The sequence below is a fragment of the Panthera leo genome, chromosome B4 (genome assembly GCF_018350215.1).
Source record: "Panthera leo isolate Ple1 chromosome B4, P.leo_Ple1_pat1.1, whole genome shotgun sequence".
NCBI lineage: Eukaryota > Metazoa > Chordata > Mammalia > Carnivora > Felidae > Panthera > Panthera leo.
This window is the reverse complement of record NC_056685.1, coordinates 107,543,313-107,565,960: the sequence shown is the minus strand read 5'-3', so window position 1 is coordinate 107,565,960 and position 22,648 is coordinate 107,543,313. Positions and strand designations below refer to the sequence as shown.

The 22,648-nt window shown below is 35.5% G+C and overlaps 1 long non-coding RNA gene across 3 annotated transcripts in view; it reads right to left on the bottom strand.

Annotated features, from left to right (window-relative positions):
• The window catches only part of LOC122223695, a 250,250-nt gene that overhangs the window by 83,883 nt on the left and 143,719 nt on the right, over nucleotides 1–22,648 (bottom strand). The gene's annotated exons all lie outside the window — the stretch shown is intronic.

Genomic DNA, 22,648 nt, shown 5'->3' with positions numbered 1-22,648 from the left:
TTTTAAGAGGACTATTAGATATTGTGATTAAATACAGCTTTAAAATCTAGCATTCTGTGACAGATTCTATGATGTTCTAGGCAATGATGACCTAGCACTAAACAAGATAGAGAAGTTCCCTTTACTCAGAGATGTTACATTATACTGAGGAATACAGACAATAAGTAAATAAACAAGCTAATTTCAGAGTGTAACAGTGTTATAAAGGATATAAAGTATAAACTAGAAAGATGGATAATATGAAGTAAATTGAAAGGGAAAAATATATACCTGCTTTGAGGTCATCTATTTTAATGGTTTTTAATTTTTTTTTTTCAGAATAATTAGGATATGTTAAGAGACCATTTTATTTCTTCCTAATACCTATGTGACATATAGCTAAAAAAAAAAAAAAACTGCATACATGTTGATGAAAATTTACTAGCCAAATTGCAATAGCAGGTGGTGTAATTTAGTAAACTATTAAGTTGAAAGATTGCAAAATTAACAACAACAAAAAAAAAACTATCTCCATGCAATTATGGGATATGAGTTTGGAGTGCACAGTGACAGATCAGACTAAAGGTCATTCATATGAATCTAGACATCTGTACAACTCATTACATATCATGACTCATTAGTAAAAAACTAGCAATGTGTTCTAAGCTTCTTAACGTAGAAAAAATAAAAATTATGGAGGAGCAGATGATTCAAAAGATCTATAGTGCACACCTCCAAGCTGAGTCAAGTCTCAGCTCCAATTCTTTGGGGAACAGATATTATTACAAGACAACTATTTGGAAAATAATGTGGTGAATTGTTCTTGGTTCAGCAGCTAATAAAGCATAATTTATATTTTGGAACCAACGTAAAACTTGCTTATACTTTGTTTAAAGACCTTCAGGGAAAAACATCCAAAAAATAATATTCATTGAAAAGGTATAGAGATTATAAAGGGTGTTTTACTTCTAGTAAATCCAAAGATACTATTACGTAAAGTAACAGATTTATCCCTAAGTATTTCAACAGATTTACATTTACAGATGAGGGACAAAATTTCATTCCACCAAACAAGTGAAGGTGCCTGCACTTGATTTCTAATCCAGTAACTATTTCATTGTAAAGCTTTATATTCTCAAGGAAACCATCTTAGTTTTAAATCATTTATAAAATGTATAAAATCATTTTTATTTGAGTCGCTCATCAAAGGAAAATACTGAAAAAAAGATAAAACCTCAACTTTAAATTCATGGCCATTCTATTCCTACATTATTTTCACAAAACACGTCACTTTCATGAACACTGAAAACACTTAACACAATGAAAGAAACTCAAACCCACCTTTAGACAGCTCAGTATTAGTCTAAAATATAGAACACACATACATTATATACATACATATATACACATATACATTCAATATAATTATCAACCCCTTCTCATCTCTTGTCTACCATTGCATTCCAAAAATGGTTTATGGCAATAACTTTCTTGAGCTTGTCCTCATCAATTTAAAAACTTTTATCTCTGTTATTCTTCTTAGATGCAGTGATAGATTTCTTTTTTTTTGATTTACAGTTTACTGTTCTTATTTCTATTCCGTGCTTGTCGGCCTTCCACATGTCTTAAATTGGCCCTCTCTTGTAAGATGAAGCAGACACTGAATGAACAGTAATTTTCAAGAGCCATTTGTATTGGTGAGCAGGACATTTAAAAAACAAAATCCTCAACCCTAAATCTGACATGTAGCAAATGCCTTCAGGCATCCAAGGATGTGCTTATTGATTCAAGATATTTGCATGGTTTTCCTCTGCTTTTTTGGCCTTGGTTTACTGTTGCCACTTAAGTCCAGCATACAGCTCACCATAACAAATGTCATGATAACAGGGTTTTCTGATGATTAATTGACATAGCATACAGCAAGGACTGGAGAGGGGAGAAATTCTGGGGGAGAGTGATGTGGGGAAAGACTGTTAAAAAGAATTTATCACCATGTGCATAGAATTTGGTAATGACAATGAACGTTCTAGAAATAGGGAGGAAATGGTGAATCTGAGAGACATTTTAAATGGACTAGTAATAGGTTCTGAAGACTGATCAGATAGTTTTACTAGCTCAAAAGCCTACAAAAGCTCTCTTATTGATGATCTCATTGCCCAATTTGCCCTACTTCCTGCGTAACATCTTGTGACTCACAGTGTGAATCCATTACTCCAGTTGGCTTTGTACCCTCATTACCTCTCTCCACTTACCTCACCAATTACCACTCCCATGCTGATGCGTATTTCCTTCTGGTGTGCCTTCATTTCTCTACTCCACTTATTTTATTTTTAGTCTTTCTTCACTATGCATATCATACTTCCTCCCAACCATGTACTCAAAAGCTATACTGACCTCTCCCTCTTCTTCATTCAAAGATCAAATTGGAACATACACTGACTTTTCAGTGATATTGCTGTTCTCCCTTAATGTAACACTCTCTCTTTTATTCTCTTAGAAGTCACAAAAAACTGCCATTTCTTCCCCCAAATTGCATTTCCCATTTATCCTTTTCACTTCCATTACTCAGTTCTTCCCCCTTGAATGGGGTCTAGTTACTTCATGTATGAATGACTATCCAGCTGACAAGCAAAACTCTCTAGTCCTAAAATAAAGAGTTATCACATGTTGTATTATGTATTAGACATATTATGCATTAGATGCTAAATATCACACCTTTATATATATATATGTATATATGTATATTTTTTTAATGTTGATTTATTTTGAAAGAGAGATGACAGACAGAGTGTGAGTGGGGAAAGGGCCCCCGACGTGGGGCCCAAATCCACGAACAGTGAGAGCGTGATCAGAGCCAAAGTCGGACACTTAACCGACTGAGCCACCCAGGCACCCCTAGATATCACACCTTTAAACCCTCAGAATAAGCCTATTATCCCATTTTATGGATGAATAAGATGACTGAATTCTTCTCATTAAGTATGGGGGAAGTGTATATTAAACCAAAAGTCTAAACCATAAATCTATGTTCCTTCTACTAAACAAAGACTCATCGCCTTTTGCCCTTTCAAAGTATCTTGTACATCACTTCCCAGTAAAGTTTGAAAAAAATTATTACCTTCATTTTGTTATAGGGAGGAACAAAAAACAAAACAAAAGCCAACCAAGTATCATGATATATGCTCTCTAAAAGAGTGATACAACTCAAATTTTGAGCTGTAATTCAAACTTTTGTTTGAATAAAATAAAGAAAGTGTATATCACAGATAGACAAGGGTGAGACAAGCAGAACATGCCTTTGGTCTCAAAATAGAAAGGACAAACATTTTGCATTTCAGTAAGCCACCAAGGGAGAGAAGGAAGTGAGGAATCTGGAACACAGAGACAGGAACTTTTGAGAAAGAGGTAGATCCAAGCCAGGGCATAAAGAAGGAAACTGCCCGTACAAAACTTTTTGTGGTGAGGAATAGCTCATGCATTTCCATAAAATAGCATATCTGGCATTGACTTTGAGGTTAGTTTTTGCTTCTTTTATAATTTTCCCCAAAATATTCTGTAAAGACTATTATACATGACAGCCTCAGTTTGGTGGTGATTTACAAAAGTCATCATAGATTTAGAATTGCAGTGAGAGAAGCCTTAAGTTCAGAGTGGTGCCCAGGAAACTATCTCCTTTCCTCTAAATAGAACTAGAAGAAAGTGGTTCTCAGAAAAGTGTGTGTGTGTGTGTGTGTGTGTGTGTGTGTGTGTGTGTATGGTTAGACCCTCTTATCACAGTGGAGCTTAAACATGGGAAAGAAGGGTATCCTGAGCACTTGGAGGAATTGCACGTAACCGATGAAAGTATAATTATACATTATATCCTTTGTGCTCAAAAATCCACAAAGACTTTTTACTCACATTGAATCTAATTTGTGGTGCTCATTTTCAACTTCCAATCTATTTAACATACTATTTGTCCATAAATTCATTCATTCCCATTTCAAACATTCATTGATTTTACATAGATAATCACTTAGGGCCTACCTGTGTACCTGCCAGAGTAGAAGGAATTAGACATCTTCATATATGTTTCCGCCTTCCAATTGTTCTTTCTAACCCAGGAATCCAATTCTATAAATGGTCCTCTCCTGTTTTAACTTTTCTGTCCTTGCTCATGCATTTTTCCAAGCTTCTTCCAAATGATTTCTTCATTGTTTTAATAACTAATTGTACTTGATTTTAGCCTCATCTTACACAGACTACGTTATGCTTTATTTCATAACAGAAGGCCCTTTTGTGTCCCCATGGATATTAACTACCCATGAAGGACCTATCTCCTTACTGCTTTACGTCTCTAATGGTAATACAGAACAACACTGCTACGGTTGGCTGAATAATGGGCCCAAAGAACCCCACATCTTAAGCTCCAGAATCTCGGAATGTGAACTTAGATGGCAAAAGAGAGAGAGAGAGACTTTTCCTACATTATTAAGGATCTTGACATGGGGAGACTATCTTGGAGCTGCTGGGTGGGCCCTGAGTATAATTGTGAGTGTCCTCACAAGAGGTAGATAAGGATTTCATCATGGTAGAGAAGAAGGCCATGCCACCCAGAAAGTAGAGAATGGAGTGATGGGATCAAAAGCCAAGGAATTCTGGAAGCCACTAGAAGCCACTAGAAGAGAAAGAGGCAAGGAACATATTCTACCCTGGAGCCTCCAGAAGAAAGCAACCTTGATGACTCCTTGATCTTAGCCTTGGTCTCATTTTGGACTTCTAATTTTCAGAGTCACAGGAGAATAAATTTCTGTTATTTTGAGTCTCTAAATTTGTGCTAATGTGTTACAATGGCAATTGCAAACAAATACAACTTAGTTTATAGTAGTTATTTAATAATTATCTAATTGACCTTTGGACTTGGGGCTATGGTAGGGACTTTTTGAAACTCCCTAGAACTCTGTAAACAATGGTAAATTCTTCATCTATCCTGTTTAACTTTAAATGAAAGCAGTATACTCTAGTTAAAATGCAATATGATGTAATTTACATTAGAAAGGAAATTTTTCTTAAATTATTTCCCATTTTTGTGCTGACGGATGGTATTTTGACAGACAGTGGACTCAGTTTATGATGTGTTTATTACTAAAAAACAATGCCTAATATTATATACATGGAACAAGGAGAAAAACAGACTACATTTTGCTGGTCTTGCAAATCTCTAATATTTATTTTCTTTCCAATTTTACATTGTTGCAGAGGTTAGCACAGAAAATTTCTATTATAAAAAATAATTTTCTTGGACCGTTTTAATTCATATTTCAGAAAATATACATTTTGTCTTATCTGATAACTAGAACAATTTACATATGAGTGAATCTTTGATAAGAGCATATGAGATAAATAAGCCAATCTAAACAAAATCATCTTTTTTTGAGAACTGTACATCCCAGATCTCACTTTGTTATCTTGATAAACATATATAAGTCAGAAAATTTGTCATGTGTAACAGATCATTCCCATATTTTGATAATTGCAGGCCTCACTGCACTATGTTTATAAAAACTGAAGGGACATCTGATATATTTTATTCAGAATCCATTATAGGCTGAATTGTACCCCTCCCCATGATTCATTATCTTAGGTCTTAATTCCTAGTATCTCAGAATGTAATGGTATTTGGAGTAAGGCCATTACAGATATGATTAAATTAAAATGAGGAGGGGCACCTGGGTGGCTCAGTCGGTTGAGTATCCAACTTCAGCTCAGGTCATGATCTCACAGTTTGTGGGTTCAAGCCCCACGTCGGGCTCTGTGCTGACAGCTCAGAGCCTGGAGCCTGATTCAGATTCTGTGTGTCCCTCTCTCTCTGCTCCTCCCCTGCTCATGCTCTGTCTCTCTCTCTCTCTCTCTCAAAAATAAATATTAAAAAAATAAAAAATAAATTAATTAAAATGAGGCCTTTAGAGTAGGCTGTAATCCAATCTGAAGGGTGTCCTTTTGAGAAGAGGAGATTAGGACACATATGGAGATGCCAGGAATGTAAAAGGCAAGGAAGGAAGACAATGTGAAGAGACACCAAAAAGGTGACCATATGCAAGCCAAGGAGGCCTCAGAGAAAATCAACCCTGTTCATACCTTCCTCTGGAACTTCTATCCTCCAGAACTGCAAGAAAATAAGCGGCTTTTGTTTAATTTATTCAGTCTGGTTGTTTTTTGTTGTTGTTGTTGTTGTTGTTGTTGTTGTTGTTGTTTTACTTTTTGTTAATGTCAACCAGCAAATATAGAATCTTAAAATATTTTGTCATTCCAGCAATATATGTATCTAGTCTTTTCATAAATCTCTAGTTATTCACAGTTCATGTAGCTGCACTGTCAGCAGATTTTAACTATTAATATTCATTAAAAGTTTTACCAATATTTCAGATGTTCATGTGTATGTATAGTAAAAAGAAAACAAGCAAACACACAAATGGAGAGGGATATTATTTATTTTTCTTTGGCCAGCCCTAAAATGTTAGCACTGCAAAAGTTGTCAGAATATGACTACATGGCACCATCAGAAAAGATATGAGGAAATTTCCGATCCCTCATGGGATAGAAAAAGAGTATGCTTTGAAATTCAGAGGTGATTTTGTCTATTTGGGGACTGTAATAAGCAGAATTCCAAATTGCCTCCATGATTCCCAACCTCTGGTGTACAGGCTCCAAATCATCCTCAAGATACTGAATTTTATTCCTGTGATTAAGTTATGTGATATGGAATGACTGAATTTAGTATAGGAAAATTAGCCAAGTGGTCCTGACCTAATCACATGAACCCTTTAAAAACATTATGTTTCTCTGGCTAGTTGCAGAAGTGGAAATGAGAGATTCGAAACAAGAGATGGATTTGCTATGTTACTGTTGGCTTGAAGGTGGAGGCGGCCATATGGAAAGAATCTGAGAGAGGCCTCTAGAAACTCTTTCAGAGCAAAAATTAAGGATCTCAGGACTGAAACTCTAAGGAGCTGTATTCTACCAACTACCTGAATGAACTTCTAAGCAGATCCTCCTCCAGCTCTTCCTAATGAGAACTAAGACTTGATGACATCTTGATTTCCACCCTGTGAGTGAGCAGAGAGCCTAGCCCCATCTTGCTGGACTTCTGACATAGAAAACCATGTTTCTGACAAAGAAACGAGTGTTGTTTTAAGCTTCTAAATTTGTGGTAATGTGTTATTCAGCCATAGAAAACAAGTACAAGGATCATTTAAGGAGCTACAATAGTATGTTCAGCCTTCTTTAGATTCAAAATTAATGCCAAGATTACAAAAATGGGTAGTGTTCTTGTATGTCCAACACTTTTTAACTTTTTACCTTAATGGTTTTTAAATATTCACTAGAATGTCATATTATTTTATAGTAATGTAACTTTTAGAGTCAGTAAATAACTACATTATGTGTTTACTGCGATAGGAAAACCAATTAAGAGTCAATTATATTATAATTCACCAAGGAACCACTCTCTGAACTACTCATAATCATTAGGAACCAATTTGTCAATAATGAATCAATGATCATTGCTATTCAATCCGGGGTCCATGTCAATAGAGAAAAAGGTAACCACAAAATAGATAAATAGTATATGGGACAGGAGTGTTAATATATGGCAGTGTTAATGGATGTGAAACAGTAAACAGGAAAATACACTTTTTAGCTGGTTGGGCTGAACACAGAAGGGCAGATAGTTTCTTTGAGATGGGGATAATTGTGAAACAATTAGGAAATAACTATATTAGAGAAAGAAATTTTGAACAATGCAGAAAATCTCCATAGAAGATTACTTTTCCCCTACTAAAACATTCAAAGAGCTACAAAACCCACTAGCCTAATTATCACAAAAGCCATATTTACATTTGAAAGCTCACATTTCCTGTAATTGTTACTCTACACAGCTTTGTGCCATAATAATTAGGAACAGAAACTGAAAAGACAATTGAGGTACAAGGCCTAAAATCTGGGTACTTGTAACCAAGATCCTATTCTTTAAGGAGCAGTTTCAGGAAGTAAGCATATGCTTTTTTTCAGAGAGCAGACTAACTTTGATTCAATAAAAAAGAGTTAAGAGGATGTGGAACCAAAATGAAGAAAAATGATCAGTATGGGCTAAGGACTTCAACAGGTAAGAAAGATGAAAAGTGACCACCACAGTACTTAGAACCATTTATAATCTTCTTAAGTTGCCCTTTTAGCTGGTATATATGGCTGATTTCATAGTCTGTGTTTTTATCTTAGTTCATCTTTAAGAGCAGTACCCAAGGTAGATAACTAGCTGTAAATCCCTGGTCAAATGGCTTTACCTCTCTGTGCCTCAGTTTTCTCATCTGAAAAACATTACCCAGCTTACAGTAAGAGAAGCTAGTTCACAGGATGTGGTGACGGTTTGATGAACTAATATATGTGAAGCACTTAGGACAGTATCTGGCACCACATAAGCATTGTATAAATGTGTGCTATAATAATCTTGAAAGCACTGGGCAAAAAGAATCCTTTGATTAGTGCATGAATTCATTAACAAAAGCATCAGCAAACATTTTGATTATCTATTAGATGTTGTGAATGAAACACTGCGAAACATACTCCATGTCTTCAAAGAGCTTGCAGTCTTGAGTGGATTGGATGGAGAAGTAACAAAGAAATGCCAATATCATGTGAGAAGTACTCAGGGGAATCTATAAAATGGGCATAAAGATAACACCTATTTCTAAGATTGGCATGAGGATTCAGTGTGATCATTCCTAAAAATGTTTTAGTACAGTATTTGGCAGAGAGGAAGGGCTTAATAAAAGTTAGCTCTTATGCTTATATTATAGTCTGTTTTGCTTGTTTGTTTTCATGCTTGGGTTTCCATCAGTGCATGAATACCCCTAGGAGGAAGGAAAAAAAAAAAACTCATCCTCAATCAACATTCAACACTTTTTGGACAATACATATCTGACACTCTACTAAGAACTAAAGATATAAAAGTTAGACCCAGGGGCCTTGCTCTAAACAGAAAGACAGACTTGTATACTTTTGAATTACAACATAATGTGGTAAACACAAATGCAGTAATATAAGCAATAAACAGTGTAAAGTTAGAGAATGAGACAATATTCCCTGAGGAAGCAAGGGGTTTCAAAGGATATATTACCTCATCTGGGTCTTAAATTGAAGTTAGGACTTTTGCAGCTAGCGACTGGGATGAAATGAACCATGTAATGAAAATATCTGATCAGATTAGAGGCTTTAGGGAAGATTCTTGAAGGCAGTAGACAAGAAAAAGAGGGAATGGGTAGATATTGGAAAGCAGACATGTGGGTGACTGGGGCACCAGGTTCTGGAGTAACTTGTACTTGAGTGTAGGAACTTTAGATTGTGTACAGACAGTGGTATTGAATATTGGATCTATGCCCTTGACTTTGATGTTGGAATTCCCTCTGTGCTTAAGCTTCCATGGACTATGATTTTCATAGAGTAGGCTTTGCTTTAAGAAAAAGCATTCTGACTGAAAGATCATAGGTTAGTAGGTCTCTAGGTTGGTGCCTGGATCTGATTTTAATCTTTAATACTGTGCTTAAGAAACACTATGTGTTCTATAAACATTTAGGGAATTAAATTGAAAGCATGGACTTAGCCAAAAACTGTTTTTTACTGGACTCACAATAAAAATCATTCTTGCTAAAACAATTCAGACTAGAATATATTTAAACCTGTATCCTAACAAGAGAGGCCTCCAATCCCACAATTGATTGTTCTAACTAGGAAGGTGACTCTCCAAACCATTTACTGTCTTGAGAAGGATTGAGATGGGATCTTGAAAATATGGGAGATTGTCCCTCATATGGATGAACGCTTCACATCATAAGTTTCCTTGTTTAAAACGTTGAAGGGTAAAAATATTTTGCTTCATTTCTGTTTATTTCGATGTTATGGAAGAGAACTATTAGATATGCAGTTGTTGAATCTGCAGGTATCAGGATATGTTGACATGAGTCTCTATTTGTATTCTGCAAGTCAATAGTTCAATTGGTTCTAAACTAATTGCTCATCAAACTAAAAAAATGGGAGTCTGCAAAATTAAGATTCTTAACTTGAAAAAATTGATTTCTTCTCTTCATCACAACTGGCTTAGGAACTTTTTCTAAAATATTTTCTCAAACATCAAATAAATGAATTTATTATCCAGCCTTATATGATCACACTGTATTTGTAGTCTATTATGTGGCCAGCATGGGTCTGAATTTTGAAACGGGTGTGCCTTGGTATATAGTAATTAAACTATGATTAAGTCAATTTAGATGAACATCTCCCAGTGTTTAATTAGAAGGTAATAATAGTGTTAGTCACAGTATATGTTAAGCACACCAAATTGCCTAATGAAGTGTCTTTATTAATACATGAACATTGAAAACCTTAATTTAGTAAAATTCAATCCTAGTAAAATATGTAAATCAAGTCATTATCTCTCCAAATGGAGACCAGTATTTTGTACTATATATAGGACTTTCTTCCCCTAAAAGGCTATATGCTTCAGATAATAATCTATATTTTTTCTACTTTCTGGGACCTAAGTTACCATAGACTAAATTCCAATCCCCAGTACCCTGAGCTTATTTGTGTACATGGGTAAGGTGGGTAGGGGAGAAGCAAAGGTCTATTTCTGAACACCTTACATTTACTTATTTGCTTTTAAGTGGAGAGTATCCCATTGTCTATTTTCTAAATAATAGTTTCTCATCTGTATCTGCTGTCCGTAGAGTCTAGACATACAACACACTTTTATTACACATATTCCTACTACCCAACTGGGGTGGGGGGTTATAATTGCTATAGGAGATGTCCCTCCATGCCAACTTAGACACCACAATTTAAAGTTTTTCTTAAATGATAGTTATTATATAACTTTATATTTACACAGTTCATCATTGTTTAAAGGCATTAGCATTTAAGAATGGAAATCCCCTAATAACAAAATGTGCTTTTCATCAATTTTATCCTCTGACTTTCCAATGCAGACTGTGTCTAATCATGTCCACTTAGAGCTAAAGCCTTTGTTCCATCTAATTTTCACCAGACTGAAATAAAATGAAATAAAGGCAGCCATTGTCTCTCTTTTTTTCTCTGATTGCCCAAGAAAAAGCTATTTCATACTGTGATTTATAGTTCATGTCATCAAGTGGCCAGTTCTGTAAGCTAAACTATATAACACGTTATACTCTAGGCTTCTAAAAGAATAAAGTGTGAAGAGAAGGGGAAAAAGAGAAAATTATCATTTAAACTCTAAATGAAATAGAATTTGATCTTATGTCATATTCACCAAATGATAATACACTGATGTCCAATAATTTGTCTCCTACTTTCAAGACTTTTGTAGGGAAAAAAAAAATGTTTCTATGAGCTTAAAGCACTTTTTTAAATGTGTGTTCACATATTCCCTTGATAGCCGTACTGAACTGTGCTATGAGTAGGATCTCTTTAACAGGTTTTAGTCATTTATATTTTGATCCATACAAGTAAGAAATGGAAGAATTTCTGTTTTGTTTTGTTTTTTAAGCCACCTGGGTGGCTCAGTCCGTTGAGCATCCGGCTCTGGATTTCTGTTCAGATCATGATCTCATGGTTGTGAGATCTTGCCCCATGTAGGGTTCTATGCTGACAGTGCAGAGCCTGCTTGGGATTGTCTCTCTCCCTCTCTCTCTCTGCCCTTCTCCCTGCTCAGGTTCTTTTTCTCTCAAAATAAACAAACAAACAGACAAACTTAAAAAAATTTCTTTACATGATAGCAGTTTAACTTTTAGTCCAGGCTTTCCAGAATGATAAGAGTAACTATCCACGTAAACCTTGAAAGAAAAAAATAATTTAGTTATACTGATGACCATATAAAGAATGTTTTTATTCTAATTAAAATGATGGTGTAAATAAGATAAACAGTTACTGAGAAATTAAAATTATCCTAAAAGAATCTCTTATTTCCTTAACCTGGTTGAATGTAAACTATTGTTTGCATAGTGTGTTTTAATTTTAATGCTGCCTTTATCAGCCTTGATTTTAAACCTCTCAAAGATGGAACACTGAACACTCAGGGGTCCAACAGGAAAAAAATGCCTCCTTAATTTTCCTAAATCCTGGGCAAAATTCCCAAAACGAAATACCAACTGCTTATAATATTTCCACTTTCGTAGTTTTTCAGTACTGAGAACATCAATAACCTGATAATTTTCTTCAAAGTACAGTACAACGTTAGGATGATTCAGTTAAAATTAAATGTCTTCTAGAGAGTTAGGCTACTATTTTGCAATTGTCTCTCAAAAGTAATCACTGGATTTACAATTAGGTTTTGTGGCAACGACTGATGTTTCCCAACTTAGAATTTGCCAGAAATCTTCCCCTCAAAAGAGAGAGAGAAGGAAGAGTTAAGAGAGAAGTTATTTTAGACTTTTATACACATTAGGAAGAGATGAAATGGTTTTAAGCTACTAATTCTTATGCTTAAAGATTTTATACACAGAACACAAAAAATGGAAGGGAAAGAATTAAAAGTCTCAGAGAGAAAAGGAGGGGTACAAGGCGACTGCCCCTAAGGATTCTTTTAAGATCACAATAAAAGAAGCATTTATATTTCTTAGGGCTTTCAGAATTCTTCTGAACCAACCACCATGCCAACTTTCAGAGAGAAATGGAAAGATAGGAAAATGTGTCCTTATTCTTCCTAAAATGTTGGTTTCCCAAGAAGAAAGGTGAGGAACAAGATGGTTACACGCAAATCCTATTCCAAACACACTGCTTCCCTGTGAAGAGGAATGACTTAAGGGGCAGAGCAAGGAGGGGGAACATCATTCTAATGGAGGTCTCTTTCCAGGGGGCAAAAGGCTGGGGAATATTAGCAAGTGTTCCTCAGAACAAAGGGGATCTTTGAGTTCTCCTTATTGCCTAGGAAAGTTGCATGAAATATGGCATAGACATACTAATACTGTACTACCCAGGAAGAGACAGTATGCATTTTACTTATATATTAACGTTGTTGTATTTCTTAGAACCTAAAAATTAGAGAAGTAATTTAAATAAATTTGGACTGTTTGCTATTAAATTCTGAGTGCATTAATATTTTCAAGTGAGCCTAATGCCATAACATGTCCTACGAAACAAAGATGATTTATTTATGTCAAGCAATTTTGGTAACCAATAGATACTTTATGTACCTTTTAGAGATTCACAACGATTCTCAAATGTTAACGTCTGCATGAATCCTACAATAGAGTTTAATGTTATTTAATTCATCATTTCCCAAACTTCTTTGAGCACAGAATGTTTACTTATCTATGTAGTTGTTATCGTTTCTTAGATACATTTATCCAAATTCTTTTTTTTTATTTTTTTTAACGTTTATTTATTTTTGAGACAGAGAGAGACAGAGCATGAACAGGGGAGGGGCAGAGAGAGAGGGAGACACAGAATCTGAAACAGGCTCCAGGCTCTGAGCTGTCAGCACAGAGCCCGATGCGGGGCTCGAACTCACGGACCGTGAGATCATGACCTGAGCCGAAGTCGGATGCTTAACCGACCGAGCCACCCAGGTGCCCCTATCCAAATTCTGCCTAGCTACTTGTTCTATGTAACATTCCATAGAACATGCTGGGCTTAAGAACTGCAAATATATTTATCCTTCAAATCTCCCTTGTGAGAAAAACGTACCATGACTCACATCTTTTTTTTCATGTTTGAGACATTTCCCCTAAAACAGCAGTGTGCTTTACAAATCTTAGCCTGTCATACTTTAACTGGCAGCACCTTTTCTTTCCTATATGTATATAAAATAATGGTGTGTAGGACATACTCTTCCAAGGTAAGATAGGACATGGAAAGTCTATGTTTTCTTTTTCCTATCTGTGTATATCAACACAATATTACAAGTCAACAGTACCTCTATTATCTAGCTTAGTGCTTGATATATAATATTCAAATTTTTGGTAAAATTAAAGTAAAGAATGAAGACAGGCATGTGACTTCTCTTGGATTCTACAAAGAATTAGAATCTCAGAGATTTCCTGACTGGAATGGAAACACACACTCTCTCTGGGATTGGGTAAGGTTTCCATGGCAAATTATGTCTTTCTGAACTCTGCACTGAAAGTATTTGGCATCTCTTTTGTTGACATGAAACAATGTCACTTCCCAATTTCCATGCAGCAGAAGTTCACTGATGCCAGTTTAGAATAATTTTGCATTAGAATGCTTTTTTGGTTCCTGTTCACTTCCTCTATATATTTTAGTCTCGATTAAACACATTTGTGTAATGTTTTTAATTTTGAGATTCTATTTAGTTTGATGGCTTCAAATTATACTGAAAAAGAAAATAACATTACCTTTTGTTTTCTCTTTAGTTGGGTGGCTGATTGGTTTCACTGTGAAGTTAATATCCTATCTGACCATATAGGGTCAGTACTAATAAGCACTTCCTGCTGTCAAACAACTATTACAATGATGGCTTCCCAAATAAGCGTGGACTTGCTACCATCTAATACAAACTAATTTTACTTTGCACTATAAAAAGTACTTGTCACTATCAAATTATCTTAGATCCCTGGCTGTAGATGTAGTGATTAACCATTATTCTAACATATAAGTGGATGCTTTTAAAAACTGAAAAGTGACAATCAGTAATTTAATTATTTTGCAAATAATGAATTACATAAGCAAGATGAAAGGTTCTTTGCAGATTTTCTGTCTGTAGAGACAGGCATTTGTAAGATTCCCCAAAACAGTGACTCAAGATTTTTAAATTTATTATGTGACCTGTAAATCCCACTGAATAAGCCCCATGTCACACCATTTTTTCTTAATCATTATTCTTTGTTTCCCATATTGGAGATTCTAGACTCTTCAGATTCTTGAGAGAATAAAAATTCAGTTCTCTTATTAAAGGTTGGTCATCTTACCCCACGGTGTAGGAACTCAGTCTATGTAATTTTCCATATTTACATTGAATTGTCATAGAGGGAAGTTTGGGGAAAGGAAGGAAAGAATGATTCATCTAAACAGCCATCACTTCAAAATTATATTTCTTTCTGTCCTCTAATGGGTAGAATTAAAGTAGTTGAAAATGTACATTTTCACATGCTCTTCTAAGATATTCATTCTGACAGCATTTCTTTCATTGTACAGCACTGCAGTCAAAAATGCGGTTTATAGATGACTTATTAAGATGTCAGAGTAGGGTGACTTCCACTTGAGAATAATTGTGTTTTGAGGAACTAACACAAGGCAAAGACATAATGGAAGAGTTTATGTTTGATCTCCTAGGGCAGCACATAAATGGCTAATTATCAGAAATACTTCAAGGCAAGGGAGTCATGGCCAGCCTAGATGCCTTAAGAAGTCTACTACAGTGCCTCCACAAACACTGGATAATGAATGAATGAAAATTAGGACCTAGAACCTATTTAGGGCAACTTGACAATATTTTAAGGGCATCCACGGAATAAAGGAAAGAGCCTGAGTTTTGTTCTGAATCATTTTTGTTCCAAATTGAAGTGCTAACATAACCAGACTTTCTGCCAATATAAAACATAAAACATAGCTTTACTTTCCTTCTGTACTCATAGTTATAATTACCTTTTTCTCTCACTTAGTATAATAATGAAAAATAACATTGCTTTGGGGACCAGACAGACCAAATATTTTATTAGACTTTGGTATTCACTCTAAGCAGAGCATTAAAATTGATAAAATCAAGTTCTGCAAGCCTTTGGTTTACTGTCATCTCCCTTCCCATTGCTCCTTTCTTCTTCCCTTTCTCAAATGTCCATCTTATCTAGACTTCCTCTCATCATCCAGGAAATAAGAAACCAAATTTCTCTGGTCAAAGACTCTTCTAGATGCATTGGGAGAGCATGGTAGCTTCTGAGTACACTTGGGAGCTCCTGGCTCAGCTAATCGCTGCCACACAGCCTCTAATTCCAGTATTTTCCACCATCAATAGACAAAAAAATAGACATTTCTATTGGGTGAGTTCAGTTCTCTTCTTCAATCCTATCATCACAATGTTCTCTAGAAGAGTCTAACAGAGCTGTCCTTTTCCCTGTTGCTCTCTGCTCTAGGTCTCCAGAGCCTAAAGCAATGCCTGCTTTCCTGCTGACTTACCTGTACATTCTCACTCTCTTTAATCCTTTCCACACAGAGATAGGCTATGACTGGGCATATCTGGATGGGAAATGGTGAAAATCTTTTTGCAAAAATCTTTATGCAAAACAATTGTTTTCTCTCTTCCTACCTTCTCTTGAACATGTGGGAGTTTGTAAGAATAAAGGACATAGACATTTGTGGCTTTATTAAAAAAAGCATCTCATATTTAGAAGTTATTGCCTCTAGCACTGACAAAGAACATATTCATTAAAAATATTTTTTAATATTTATTTATTTTTGAGAGAGAGATAGAGAGAGAGAGAGAGAGAGAGAGCGCACGAGCAGGAGAGGGGCAAAGTGAGAAGGAGACACAGAACCCAGAACAGGCTGCAGGCTCCGAGCTGTCAGCAGGGAGACCGATGCCAGGCTCAAACTCACATCTGCGAGATCATGACATGAGCCAAAGCCAGACGCTTAACTGACTGAGCCACTCAGGTGCCCATAAAGAACATATCCTAAGTTAATAAGAGATAGTTGGGAGAATTCCTATCTGAGAACTCTCACCACTGAATCTTCCATACAGTTATTCCCAGGCTTGGGTATCAATAGAGATGACATGGTTACTAAGTCTCACATTTATTTTTATTATTTTTTTTTTTACAATTTTTAAGTATGCTCCTCACCCAACATGGGGCTTGAACTCATGATCCCAAGTTCAAGAGTCACATGCTCTACCAACTGAGCCAGCCAGGCACCCTTCACATTTTTAAACCTCACTTTATTAAATCTTATGTCTCTTTATACCCATACTTAAGTCAATGCAACCCATTTTTCTCCCCCCCCTTCAATTTTAATACCTCCTTTTTTGCTAATATCTCTAAATATGCTTCCAGAACCTGTTCAATATCATCTTCTAGATAAAGCAATTTACTATCAATCCAAGCACCTTTTGTCATTCCTACTTGCTATCTATCCTTGCCTCCTCTCTCTCTCTCTAAAAAGATAAATAAAGGTAGAATAGTTTTTAATATTATCAAAGGAATATATAATGGAAAAGCCATATATACAATAAATATATATGTACATATATTCCCTCCCAACCCTCAAGTTCTCTGGGTAGCTAACTTTCTAACAAGGAGCTCCATCTAGTGGTACAATTAGGAATGTTTCAAAGGCACATATTTTCCTGGAGGAAAAAATACTGGCACAAATTACTTTTTCTCTTCTATATTCTAAATTTCTGTGTATGCATGTGTATCTGTGGTGTCTCTTTGCATGTATGTGTGTCCTCATTAAACCATACAGACAGAAACTAAAATTCAACTTCCCACAACAATATTTTTGCTGTATTTTGTAAAAATGGCTGTAGCAAATATTTAAATATTTGCTAAATTTGAAACTCCTTATCACTTGTTTAATTGATTGTTAATTTACTTCTTATGACCACATTTATATAGCATATATATCAATACCAAAGACAAAGGATCAAAATTAATATTTTTTTTCAATCCCAGAGACATCATATTTTTCCTTTTGAGTTAATTGAAATAATATCTAATGGTGAGTTTTGAGCTTCTAAATTAGATTCAAGAAAGTGTTATAAATACTGTGGCCTTTCTCTCTTCTTGCCTTTCTGTTCTCACAAACTAAAATTCAAGCCCATCGCACAGAACGTCAAATAAAGATAAATTAAGAAGACAATAGAAAATAGGAAAAATAAACAACTGACACTTCTCAGTGACTGTCACAACAAAGTTGAAGCGATATATTTTGTATTTTTTGGCTGAAAACATCTTGTGAGTCAAACTGCATACTGGTATGTAAACAAAGATGAGAACGTTTTCTTTTTTGAGATGATTTGTACTCCTATAGGTGTGTGAAAAGATGCACAAAATATTAAAGCATATATAACAAATGTGCCATTTTATATCTGTGTCTGTTGATGAGTAACTACTTCAAAACTAAGTAGCTTAAAACAACCATATTTTATATCACGTTTTTGTGAGAATTTGAACAGAGTTTCGCTGGGGTTTTTTCTGTCCCATGTAGCAATGACTGCACTCAGTAAGATTTAGCTGGTATGGATGATGCCTTTTTGAGGAGGGCAAGGAGGTGGAGCTCAGCTAGGAGTGTGGATTGGAACGCCGTTCCGTGATTTCCTCATCATGGCGGCCTCACAGTGACTAGACTTCTTACCTGCCGTATCAGGGGTTCAATAGAATAAGAAGGAAGCCATTGCATAGCTTTTAAAGGCCTAACCTTGCACTTCTTAGAACATCATTGCCATGGCACTCCCAGTCACAAACTTACCCAGATTCACTCAGATACACACCCTACCTCTGGATGGATAAAATGTCAAAGAATTTGTAACTCCATTTTCAAACCACCACACATCTAAAGGGAAAAGTTGAAAGCACTAAAAATGTTTCATCTATAGAAAAGAAGACACAAAGAAGTTCTGAGGACTCCTCTTCAACTATCTGAATGGTCACCAGCAAAATTCAGATAACAGTCTATATTATTCAAGAAAAATGTTATCGGTACTAATAAATGAAATTATAGAGATAACTTACTTCAGTTTGACATAAGAAGAGTTTTCTGATGGCTAAATCTTCCCACTAATATAATAAGCTGCCTTGTGAGGAAGTGAACTATCAGTGTGTGAGAAGATGTCATACATGCTGTGGATGTGATACCTACCTGTGAGAGGCTAGACTAAGTGGTCCTCAAGTTTCCAGCAATACAACTGGATTTAAAGAGACTAGCCCACTCTCCCATAGTTTGGAGGGAAGATATTTAGAATAAGATTCATATAATTTATAATATGACAAGACACCTTCCTCCTAAATTGCATTAACTCTGAATGAACTAGTGATCTGATTAAACCCATTTTGATGGAGAAAATGACTATAAGGACATTCTGAATTCTGCTACATATTAAAATCACCATAGGGAAGAAACAAACAAAAAGTGTGATTCCTTAGCTCTAGCCCCACAGATTTTGCCTTAAACTAGAGTGGGTGTTAGTCCTTGCTATTTTTTAAAGCTCCATGTTATTTTAACATGCAGTTGAAATTGAAGACCAATGACCAAATCACAGGTGCTGCTCAGGCACTCTGGCATCAATGTGGGAAACCTGTGCAGCTGAGCAAGTCCCTGGAAAGTCTGGGAAAACAGGTAGTCATAACTTCAAAACAACACCATGTGCCAAGAACCAGAAGAAAATCAAAATACATGTTTTCACTATGCTAATGATTCTAATGATCTACCTAAATGTTCACATAGAGCCTGAGGAACGTTTACCTTGACTTTTCAGAGCAGTTGAGGAAAAACTAACTGTTCATGGGTAGCTCACATGTGATCTACACAGACAGGAAATTCTTGTTTAATATGATTTCATGAGACAGCTCTGTCCCTCTTACTAAATCCAGATAGACTACTATCTATCTGGATACTAGTACTACTATTTACTATCTATCTTACTAAATCCAGACGTGACCAAATTGAAAAAAGGGATCATATCACAGTCACTTTGGGGATGCCAATGCCTAGCACTCCGCCTTACTTTTAAGACTTCAGTAACTGTCACGTTGAAAAACCACATACAATAGAAACTTGATCATGTGTTTTGGGGACATATAATGAGAGGCCCTTTATAGAGGCTCTTTAGAGGAAAACAAAGGCTTATGAACAGTAACTTTTCCAGAAACAAGTATATACTATAGACCATTTTCATTTGAACTTAAGCAACGTTTTTATATCAGTTCCTATTTTATTTTAGACATTTCCTGAACCACTGGTTTTTGATGAAATTAAATAATTTAACAAATATCTAAGAAGTTCACTGAAACCAAAGTTATTATTTTCCATACATTTACGACTAAATCCCCCATGTGTTATTCAATATGAAATTCAGATTCAAGTGAAGGGTAAAATTAACTTTGCCCCTTAAAAATTTTCCAGCTAAAAAATTCCAGTCTCTCAGGAACCATGTCACATCTAGATTTCTGCTCTGGTTTGGGAATGAGAGTTGAAGAGAGGCTGCCATGAGTTCCAACTAAGAATTAGAATCATTCTTCATTTTTATCTGAAGGCCCTAAATTTCTAGTTACACTGCTGGAGTGAATCATTAGTTCCCAGCATCAGAATAAGGGTCAACCAGAATACCTCAGAATTCATTCATTGTTAAATCATCACAGTGTGGACTTCACAGCATGATATTCTAACACTTAACAGCAGGGATCTCCAGAAAGGATGTTTGACAGTCTTTAAAATTTCCTCCTAACTTTGGATAGAAATTATTTCGTGCTCTGAGCCATAAGAAATAGGCAGGCTGCTGTGCCAAATTCATCGTGAAGTTTGCTGCACATTACAAATTACCTGACAGTTTTACTTTCTAGTCCTGGAGGGAAAAGAAAAAAAAATTAAATAAACCACGTTATTTTTATTTTGTGGGTTTTTTTTTTACTAAAATGAGTTTTAGTTACTAAAGGCATTTTATGCCTAGTCTTTATATGACTGATGTATAACGCAAAAAGGAAAACTGGAAAAGCAGGAAAAATATGCCTATGTGGGTAAACTCCATGTAAAAATCCATCATTTTTTTGTTTCTAAACAGAGTGTACTGAGCACTTGATGTTACCTCTTTGAAGGCACGTATTGTAACTTTATTTTATCATTGGATTCCTAGCACTTAGCACAGGGCCTAAACTAGAGTAGGAATTTAAATTTGTTTAAATAAATGAACTAACATATCAATGAGGATTCCCTTTCTGATAATCAAATTGTAGTTTAGGGCAGAATTAATTATTATTGTTAGGGCATAATTAATCATGACTTATATTTTTTCCTGATTTCAACGATATATGTCAATACGTTTATTTTTATAATGTCATGAAACTTTAGCCTTCTATTTATATAAAATACCTTTTTCTTATTGTCGATGTCAATTTTAAATTGTGAAATTTTAATGTTTTTAATGTTTGTTTATTTTTGAAAGATAGATAGAATGGGGAGAGAGAGAGACAGACAGACAGAATCTGAAGTAGGGTCCAGGCTCTGAGCTGTCAGCACAGAGCCCAATGCGGGGCTTGAACCCACAAACCATGAGATCAGGACCTACGCTGAAGTCAGAAACTTAACCAACTGAGCCACCCAGGAGCCTCTAAATTGTGAAATTTAAGCAATAGATACTAGATACTGTATGATGTTGCCACATCCATAGTGATGTTAATCTAACAAAAAAGTATTCCCAAATGTTTTTATTCCTTTCAATCCACTAAAAGAACAAAATAAAATACAAAGGAATGCAACTGAAATTACTCAGTAAATGGTGACAATAATGGCTTCCCTCTAGTCCCCTTCATGTAAGCAACAAGAGTTCCAGTCACTTCTTACCTAGACAAATAAAAGAACAAAGTCTTAATTTTGAGAGTGGAATTAGGTCTTAATTGATCATCTCTTTTCCAATTTGACATCCTCCTTTCTTTCTTCTCTCCCAGGAAAACTGACTATTCTTTCTGTCTTATGTTTCCTGTCATCACATCCCTGCTGAGTTTTTCTATTTCTGGTCTTGGGATATTTTATGAGAGAACAGAAAGAATTAAGAAGGTTAGCTTCCACTTGCTGTGCTTTGTTGAATCCTTATGATGACACCATAAAGGAAAGGTAGGAAATTGCAGAGTGATTAAGTAAATATTGAACAGTATTCAGTACTTTGCAAAGTTAAGATTTGAAAACAGGTTTGTCTAACTCTAAACTACTATACAGAACCACCTCTTTTTGGTGATAGATAGTTTGGGGCTAGCAACACTCTCCATTCTCTTCTCCAAGGAATCTCTAATTTGGGTAGCCAACTGTTCTTGGAAGAGTGACACAGTACTATTTAATTTAAATAGTAGTGCTGTATTCAGCTATTAGGAGGGACAAATGTTGTTCAAGGACAACTAACTTGGCCTAAGGTCCCTCACTGTTTAGGCCAGCAGCCGATCTGTATTACTAAGTGGGAGGCCAATTTGGGACCTGAGAGCCATCATGGTGATGAGAAAACCTGTAGCTGTGCTACTCTTTGGTTTATCTTCATTCTTATGTCTGTTGTCCTTCCGTTCTCCAAGTATTACCAAGTGTCTGAAGTGAAGAGTGAAACCTCCAACTCGGGCAACTAGTATTTCGCTCTGAAAGAAACCTTGTGGTCTTATGCTGAGAATATTTTGATATGTGTGTCACCCACATGAACCCAACTGTCCTTTGCAAATAAAAACTTACATTTAAAAAATATTTTTAAAACACATCAACTCTTCCAGGGATGCAAGTCTAATAAGGAAAAAAATTGTACTTTTATTTTTTCTGGAGCTTTAACTTGTTCACCATTTTAGAAAATTAGGACATTGATCAAAATTATTAGTAGTGTTATGGTATTTTAGTTGCCAGAACAAAGCCCCATATTTATTGACGTTGTTTAGCTGTTGCTTTATGATGATTTTGTGTTTAAGTGCAAATATCTAACTATTTTGTTTTCTACTACACTTGTGCCTATTTATATATG